This window comes from Adiantum capillus-veneris, chromosome 13 (genome assembly GCF_014529385.1).
Source record: "Adiantum capillus-veneris isolate H3 chromosome 13, ASM1452938v2, whole genome shotgun sequence".
NCBI classification, from domain to species: Eukaryota; Viridiplantae; Streptophyta; class Polypodiopsida; order Polypodiales; family Pteridaceae; genus Adiantum; species Adiantum capillus-veneris.
In genome coordinates, this window is record NC_140943.1 from 86,453,454 (window position 1) to 86,463,258 (window position 9,805).

At 39.7% G+C, this 9,805-nt stretch overlaps 1 pseudogene; it reads left to right on the top strand.

The window, feature by feature from the left end:
- Nucleotides 1-7,417: 7,417 nt before the first annotated feature.
- Nucleotides 7,418-8,560, top strand: LOC147444390 (uncharacterized; annotated as a pseudogene).
- The last annotated feature ends 1,245 nt before the right edge of the window (nucleotides 8,561-9,805 follow it).

Sequence of the window (9,805 nt, forward strand, 5' to 3'; positions counted from 1 at the left end):
CTCTATATATATATATATATATATATATATATATATATATATATATATATATATATATATATATATATATATATATATACTGCATAGCTGCGATCTTCCCCCCCCCCCCCCCCCCCCACCGGCTTCATTCAATTGGCCCAACCGGATTTTTGCTGCTCCTTTCTCTTGGCCGCTACTGCCTGCACCATGGACCTCGAGTCTGTCCGTTGTAGCTCCCACATTGTTGGATATCATCATTATCGCGTCTTACTGTTCCCTACGCATGCGTATGATTTGCAACTCCCACATTGGAGTTGGAGGGCACGAAGGTCGTACGAGAGCCGTACAACTGGTCAGGGACAGAACCAAGCTCAAAAACGATTTCGTCGCACAAAAGCTGCACCTACCTCTCTCTCTCTCTCTCTCTCTCTCTCTCTCTCTCTCTCTCTCTCTCTCTCTCTCTCTCTCTCTCTCTCTCTCTCTCTCTCTCTCTCTCTCTCTCTCTCTCTCTCTCTCTCTCTCTCTCTCTCTCAGCTCACTGTGTCGCCTGGCGCTCAGTGGACACTCATCGGAACCTCTCGGAAGTTGCAGCTATTGACACGTGTCCGGGGGGAGGGGCCGGAATCCCTTCCTCCATTATAATTGTATAGATTCCATAAGTATGGTCTGAGTTTTAATAGTTCTCCCAAGGTAAGAGTGCATTGGATGGATGTAGACATGATTGAATGAATCTTGTCTACTTCTAGGGTCTGTTCCGCTCTTTTTACTTGAGTGATCTTACACACTATGGATTCATCTTCGTTATCTCCCAATTAAGAGGGTAATGTTTTCAAGATCAATGGTTTCGACATTCCTGAAGCTTCAGATCCGTAATCCCTATACAAGGATTGTACATCCATGTTCACATCAGAAGGTAGGTTATCCAACCAGACTTCCTCTATAGGAGCTGACTTTAGTGTTAGGATCCCATCATTGATCTCTCTCACTTTTTCCCGTAAGTGTCCTGGCCAGTCTTCCTCTATGAATGGAATTCCGTCTAAGGCATCTTCATTGTTAGGCACTAAGCTCTGGTTCTTTTGTTTCAAGGTGGGGTTCTGCCACCACGTCAGGTTTTTCTTTAGTGTCTCGTACCACAAGCTCTTCAGGTTTTGCAATACTTTCAAGTTGGGTTTTTGTTTTTCCAGCATTTCTTGCATGATTCTTATCAAATTTTGATAAGCTTCCAGCTTAGCTGCTTCCATGTCTGGAGAAGGATAGTTTTTCCATTTGTTTTCCATGTTTTGGCCTACTTGAAGTCTTGCTTGGTAGGCTTCCAAGACTGCATTAATAGGCTCAAAAATTTTATCAACCAAAATGGATCCTCCAGATTTCACGGTTGTTTCCTTGATTTCACATCCAGTTTCTTTCAATTTTTCCTGAAATAGCTTTTTTGCTTTCTCCTCGATCTCAACCCGTCATCAGAGGAGTTGTGTTTCGTTTTCTTGGCCTAGGCTCTAGTGATTACCTTGATTAGAACAATCGGTTCACTCTCTAATGAGCTACTAGGTATCACTTGGACTACGTTTACTACGGTTTTACCCTTGTTCAAAGGATTTTTAGGACAATCTTCCGGAAAGTGTCCTCCCTTTTTGCAACATTGTATGCAATAGGCTTCAACTGGTTTGAGGTTTTTGTCAGGCTCTGGATATTCATTTTTCCAGTGATCATCTGCACCACAGTTATGACAGTTTCCTGTTCTTGGCTTAATCATGGGTCTTACCATGGGAGGTCTGACACCTTGCTTAGCTACATAATACATCGGTGCGAGCTCTAGTGGAGCATAAGTCATGGTTTCTTCCATTGGTGATGGATGTGAATTATACCAATCTCCTTCTACCATTACTGTAGATGGACTAGGCTCTGCATAGGGTGTAACAGGCACTAATGCTTGTTCATCTATGACTCCTTCAGAGTGCATGTACTTTACAAGCACTGCATTATGTCCCAAGTACGGAGGTTGTTGTCCCAACACAGGTTGAGGTCTTTCCATACCCATTGGTGGTCTTTAAGCTTGGGCCATATTAGGCTAATATCTGTACATGGGTTGTCCTTGTGGCCTCATGGGTACGTACTGAACATTCCCATCATACTTTGGTCTGAAGTATCACTCGTGGTTCTCATGATTGGTCCATTTACCCTCGATTGCGCACCATTTTTGTGGCCTAATTGGTTGTCCCTGTTGAGGTATCCCTTGTCCTGGTCCCCTCATAGGTGCTTTTTGCATGTTGTTCATCATGTCATTCATCCTTTTAAGCATATCTTCTATGGCTGAGAGTGGTGCTGCAGTAGCCGTTCCCACTTGTGTTGGTTTAGTGGATGTTGTTTTCTCGCTTTGGTTATCTTTAGGGACATCTTCTTTGTTAAAAATATCACAATTGTCTCCTAAGTCAATAGCATCTGACACACACTCTTCTAGCATTGTATGCTTTTTACTATAGAGTATAGCATAAAGTTCTTTGTTTAACAGTCCCTCTAGAAATAAGGATACAAGTCATTCTTTTGCAGGTATCTCTGGCCCTGGGCATCTGGCGATGTATTGTTTCATTCGAGTTGCACAATCCCTAACAGACTCACCATGTTTCTATTTAAAGCTGTAGATTTGAGCTACCGTATTATGTTTGATCCCCGTTTTGGAACAAGCAGCTACAAATCCTTGAGCTACTGTGTTCAAGTCCATGATTGACCTTTGTGAAATGTTTTGGAACCATGTCAATGCTTTTCCTTCTAATGTCATTCCAAACCCCTCGAATTGAGTATGGAAATCAAATATACGTTCTGCTCTTAGCACTTGCTTAAAGCTTGCTAAGTGGTCGTATGGATCCCCTGATCCACTGTATTTTTTGATCCATTTCTGAAAATCAGTTGGTCTGACGCGTCTGTTTGGTTCAACTCCCAGTCTCGTGGTAGTTGGTCCTATTCCGAGTCCTTCAGACCAGTCTGTTGGAAATAGTGACTCATGTAGCCCTGGATTGGCCTTAGTGTCACCCGGTTTTCTACATGATGAGGTGGTTTCTGGTTTCTTTACATTACTCTCAGATGATCTCTCATGGTGTTCATCTCTTGGAATTGTTTCTAGTCCTTGTCCCAATATCCAATCCCGTATGGAATACCCTTGGTATTTGGTTTGTTCTACCTCCTCGGGAGTCATCATAACAAATTTGTTGCTATCAATCTCTAAACAGGTAGGTTAGTAGGTCCGCTGATCCCTTATCTTTGATCTTGAAGCTATAGATGATCTTCATGGCCGTTAGTTGTCCTAGTTTGGAATGCGAAGTCCACAGAAGGTCTTTTATATTTATATCTTCCCAACAATAGACCCCGATCCTAGGATTATCCGTACTGAGCCGTTTCAAAGGCTTCAAATCTACTTGATCATATTCTTCGAATTCTAAAGCTGGTGGTCCTTCTTTTGCTGACATATCTGGGATTATGGTGTTTACTTCTAACCCCCATTTGTCTACCACATCAGGGTTTTCAACTTGTACATACCGAGTTTTGTTTCTATCCATGTACATTTTTCCTTGTTTGTTTCCCATAATCTCTTCTTCGAACTCAATAACATGGTCATCAATGCGAATAGTATACTCCTCATAAGGATCCAAGTAAACATGGACTCCATGTTGGTTAGTTTTGTAAAAAGAGAGTATATGCTTATAGCGCATTGTCGTTCCAGTTTTCGAGTGAGTCGACTAAGAAGACATTTCAGATGTTGAATCTGAAAAAGTTTCTAAGACTTCTTCAAGAATTGTGCAAGGAATTGCCTTGATTCATGCTTTCTTCAGTGGATACTCTACTAGAGGTTTCTCCAAGTATGCCTTGATTTCCTAGTACACGACCAGATCTAAGGTTCATATAGACTTATGAAGCCCTTGATAGAGTACTCACCTTTGGATTGACTTGTCATCAACTTTCACTTGATTTGATTGCAACTTTCTATCAAGCTACTGATTCCTCGTCTACAACCCGATTCCTGTACAAATTTGATCAAGTTAGCTATTCTTCTATAAAGACAGTAGAGTTTTTTGCTAACTCTTGTGATTGGTCTTTGTGTATCACTTCAAATCGAGCTATGGGAGTCAAAATTTGACTTTCAATTTTGACTTTGGCAAAAAAATCAAAGGTTTAACCTGCAACCTGGAAACTGAGTGAACATGTACCAGTTTTGATCCGATTGAACCCAAAATTGCCCGGTGGATTTATATTATGTTGGTCTAACACTGTATAAGTTCAAAAGTCAAAATTGATGTCTCTGGATAGCAGTAGTAAATAATCACGATTATTTATTTTGTCAATTTTTTACACTTTTTGGATTGGTTTGGCAAGTATACAACTTGTTAAAGTCCCTGGACAAGTTTCAACAAGTTCAAACAAAATCTGATCAAGTTTATCAACTGTTCTGTGTCCGTAGACTCTAATTTTGAGAATCTGGCTTAGGTCTCACTTTTGTGATCCAAATTTCACCAAAATTGATTTGTGAGGTCTACTTGATATGCTTACCTTGTGGTATATTCACATTTGCAAAATTTTCAAGTTTTGAAGCAGATGTAAATAATCACGATTATTTACTCCAGCTATATTTTTACAACTTTTTGTCCCAACTTTGACACAGATCTGTTAAGCACCTCAAGTTAAGGTCAGTAGCCAAGTTTCATCAAGTTTGGACAATTTTTGGTCAAATGGTCATCAATTTTTTGTCTGCAGACTAACTTTGCAAATTTGGCCACAATTTTCAATCCAGTGATCCAAATCATACCAAATTTGGTTTGTGGGCTTATTACAATATGTTAAAACTAGTGGTATGCTGACTTGGTCAACATATGTAAATTATTGTGATTATTTACAACTGCCAACTTTTTGCATCTTTTTGGTCAGCTGAGATCATACTCGTCTATATCCTCAGGCTTTATCCCCTTCATCTTTATCGATCGGATCTCCTTCTTCTGTACTAAGACATTGTAAATTTGTTCCTTTCAAAATGGGAAGTTATTGCCATCTAACTTCTCAATGTTGAACAAAGAGCTCTTTGATGATAAAGCCATCACTCGACAAGGAACAAAAGTGATAGATCCGCTGCACTAAAGAAGATGATAGAAAACCTGAAAATTTTCAACAGAGTCTCCCTTGCAAAACTGACTTCTGAACCTAAAACAAATGTGTACAATGACTGAAATTCTGATCAAAGTGGCTAAACCGGCAAGATAGAATCTCAAAGAACTGTCAATGTCAGTGTCTCCAACTCTAGAAGAGTGTCTCTGACCAACTGCACACTGTCAAATGCATGCGCATAAAGATGACAGCAATGCCAACGATTGTGGGTCAGCAGATTCACACCAATACTACACTAACTGCATAAACATACATCCTATGTTGATGCCAAAACTATGGGGATGTCAAGGGCTCACTCCAAAACGTGTATCACCGAAAGGATCTGCACATTTGAGAATCCCCCAGCTCAATAAAACGACAACCTCAACAATAGGCTTTGCATACTTCCATCACAATACATAAACCGCATAAGATCTTACATCAACCACAGAAACCCTTTTCTATAACCGCTGGAGCGGTTTGTCTGATTTAACAAACCCTCAAGATCTTACATCAAATATGCATGTGACAGAGGTTGCAGAAAGAGTCTGCAACAAAAACCTATACGCATAAGAATCGACAAAGGTAGACCACCCTGCTATCTGAATTGAATATCTCTCAAACCGTGCAAAATTTGCAAAAACTTCCTTCTTCAAATTTGTAGACCACGCGAAAACGGTTGGGAGTTCTGGGAATGGTCATGAAATAAGTAGTTTTTATAGGTCAAAACAGATCTGTAAAAATCTGCAGCTTGTACTTCACGACCTATAGGTAGTCTGAGTGACATATCTCAAAATTGGTGAATATTTTGAGAAAAATTTCTTCCACAATGTTGACAAGGACAAAAAATTGGTCACGTTCTGCGAGAATCGGCTTGAATGAAAACGTTTTGATAGGTCAAAACAGATATGCAAAAACATGATGCAGTTTTGGCTGCTTCTCTGCTTGCTTCGCCGCTTAGCTCCAATGGTGCTCCCAATCTCTGAGCTCTGATACCAGTTGAAGTGCGCGTGCGACAGCCTCTCTGTGTGTGTGCAGCAATGGAGAAGGGAGAAGAAGAGAGGAGACACGGGTTTGGGTGGACTTCAAACACAATATTGTTAGAGTTATGAGTCCTTATTCTTTTATGTAGAACAAATGTTCGGTGTTAGTTCCCAGTTAGTCTCCGGCCGCCCAACACTTAGGCGCAGCACATTGGGCTTTACCACCCCAACAGAGAGGGTAGTCCAATTGATGACAGTCGCAATTGGAAAATTAAAAGAGGAAATTCTGAGTGCTTTAATATCTCAAACGAAAGAAGTTTATGTTGTAGCTCAACAAGCAGTAGGCCCATCTATAAGTGCACCTCCAATGAGATCGAATGTGTGGTGTGGGAAGTGTAACAATTATGGCCATTTTTCAACTGAGTGTCCAACTGCATCAAGAGTAGTGCCAGACCAAGTGCGTACACTGTTTTGTACCTATTGTCTAAAAAACAATCATGTGGAAGAAAATTGCTTTGTAAAGCAAGCGCATGAATGCCGTCAAGTGAGGGCTATGCAAACCAATTATATCTTTATGGATAGAAGCAATACAACCTATGAGATAGGTCCACCACCACAACCTTTTATCCAAAGGAGATTGCCTGAAACATATCAACAGTATCTACAACAACAAAGGCAAGGGTTACCCACACAGGGTATACCACCTATGCCAAGGTTGCAGGGGAAAATGAGGAGGAATTCACCATATAGACCTCCGTTTTGACAAAATAATTTTCGATACACTAATCCAAATATGGGGCCATGTGGTATGCTATAACTGTCAACAATAAGGGCCTATACCTCCTTATTGTCCAAATCCCCGTAAAAATCAAGATTATATACCGTTATGTCGAATCTGTAGCGAGGAGGGTAATTATAAAGATTCATGCCCAAAACGGGTAACTTCAGTGCAAAAGGACAAAGGGAAACAAAAGATCGATGAGGGTCCTAATACCTCTGCCAATTTAGCAGAGGCTCAACAAATGCAAGATGCATTCCCTCGTAAACAAAAAGCAAGGAGAGTGACTTTTGCTAAAGAACCCGTGATGTTCGGGGTTGTTACTCGGTCTCAAAAGATGGACCATAATAAAGGGATTACTATCCCAAATGCGAGTAAGAAGAGTGATAACTCTTTCATAAAGGAATTTATAGAATTTCCTGAAGAAGTATCTGAGGACCATTGTGCTGATGAATCACCAATTGGTTTTAGGTTATAAGAAAAGGATGAAATTACAAAAGGTATAGCACCTTTTCTAGAAAGGTTGTAGACCCCTTTAGTTCAAAGGAAAAGCATGCCGGAGACTTTTAATTTATGGGAATCTATGAAGGATTGCAAAATATCATTGGACTTGACCACTTTGGTAGAGATATCTTCTCTTTGTAAGAAGCATTTTTATAATAAGCTTGTACATAGGAGAGGGAAGAGAAGAAGCTCTATAATTAAAGAGAAAGGATTTCAAGTAGTAGATATGTTTATGGATTTAGAAGCACCTACTATTTCCTTGGAAATAGGAAGCCATAGTGTGACGGGAGTGCAATTAGATGGTGGAGCAGCAGTAAGCTTAATGACTGAGCAAACTATGGGAGAGTTCGGATTGAAACAAGTGGAACCTACAAACATCATTCTACGCCTAGCATATCAATGACGTGTAAAACCTTTAGGGATTTTACAAGGAGTCAAGACTATAGTGGCAGGACTTGCGTTTCATGTGAGTTACTTGATAGTTCGACCGCATTCGTATGGGGCATCTTTTCCAATTTTGTTAGGGAGACCTTGGCTTGTACAAGCCAGGTGTATGCAAAGTTGGGATAAATGAGTGATCACTATTGGTCCTCACGATGATAGGGTGGAACTGCGAGTTGTTTCTAAGTAGTTTTTGAGGGAATATAAAAAGCCAACTTTGTCAAAAACGGAAGAGAACACAGATTATAGTGGTGATAAATCAGAGGATGAAGAAGCAATTAAACAACACTTCTCTTTAAATACGGGTAAATATTCTCAATTTTTGTTTAACGGTTACCATATACGGATAGAAGATGATTCCATTGGGACAATCTCCACATCAGAGGGTGTTGGCTATTAGGCTTGTCACCTAGGAATGGGTGAGTATTAAATTCATTACTCTTCGGGTTAAGATTCTGATAAGGATATCGCACAATGGCTATCCACCTCAGATGAGTGTTTGGCAAACTATTTTAATATAACCGTGGAGGACAACTTAGATGATATGGACAAGCCTAGAGGAGAATCCGGTGCATTTGTAGCAATAAAGGCTATTTGGGAACAGTTCCTAAAAGAACGTGAGTTAGCATACGAAGCTATGGCTCAAGTGCTACAAAAAATGGCCCAGTTAGAAAGATAAAAAGGGCATGCTATTTTGGAAGCTAAGCATAGTAGAGAGCTATTGAAACAATGGGAATATTATTATAAGTAGGAAGATATGGAAGAACAGTTAGAGGAATGGGGGATCGCTGACTTCCTTGAATCCCAGACTGAGGGCTCTTTAATGACTGAAATAACACTTGATACCTATATGGTAAATATTGATGAATGGTCACAGAATTCTTTTGTGTTATCAAAAGATAATTTAAGTGTTCAATGAGAAGTGTCAGAAGGAAAATGCTTGAATTTAGGTAGTCAATTAAAAGGAGAAGTGTTGGAGCGCTTCAAAGAAGTACTTATAAAGTATCAGCATGATTTTGCATGGTCATATAAAGACCTACGAGGAGTCAAGCCTGAGCTATGTCAACATTACATTGACTAAGAGCTTGGAGCTCAACCTATTTGTCAATGTCAATGTCGCACCAACCCTGTTTATGCCAAATTGGTTAAGGCAGAAATAATGAAACTTTTGGATGTGGGATTTATTTATGCGGTTGCTTATAGTGATTGGGTTTCCCCAATCGTAGTGGTTCCTAAGAAAAATAAGAAAATCCGTATTTGTGTTAATTAATGGAAAAACTAAGAAAGATCGTTTCCCTTTGCCCTTTACCGATCAAGTTTTAGATCATGTCGCTGGGTATGAACTTTATTCCTTTATGGATGGATTCCGTGGCTATAATCAAATTCAAATACATGAAGAGGATCAATCAAAAACGATTTTTACTACCAAATGGGGAACATTTGCTTATCGAGTAATGTCATTTGGGGTATGTAATGCCCCTGCCACATTCCAATGTGTTATGATTGCAGCTTATCAAGATTTCCTACAAAAGGGATGGAAATTTTCTTAGATAATTTTTCAGTGTAAGGAACTAAAGAGGATATGCCAAAAAAATTGGCCTTAGTGTTTGAACGTAGCATCAAAATGGGTATTTCTTTAAATCATGAGAAGTGTGTCTTTGGGGTACCCAAAGTAATACTATTAGTTCATGTTGTCTCTTGGGATGGCATTACGGCGGATGAGAGTAAGATTAGTAAAATCAAAGACTTGCCAGTACCACATAACCTTCGTCAGTTGCAGGGTTTTCTGGGACATGTAAATTACTCTAGAAGATTCATTTTGAACGTTGCTTCAATAGTGGGACCTTTGACTGATCTACTTAAAAAGGATATAGGTTATATGTGGACTGAGAAATGCCAAGTTGCATTTGAATACATTAAAGACCGTTTAGTGAAAGCGTCAATCTAGTAAGTCTTGATTAGACAAAAGAATTCCATATCCATAATGATGCATCTC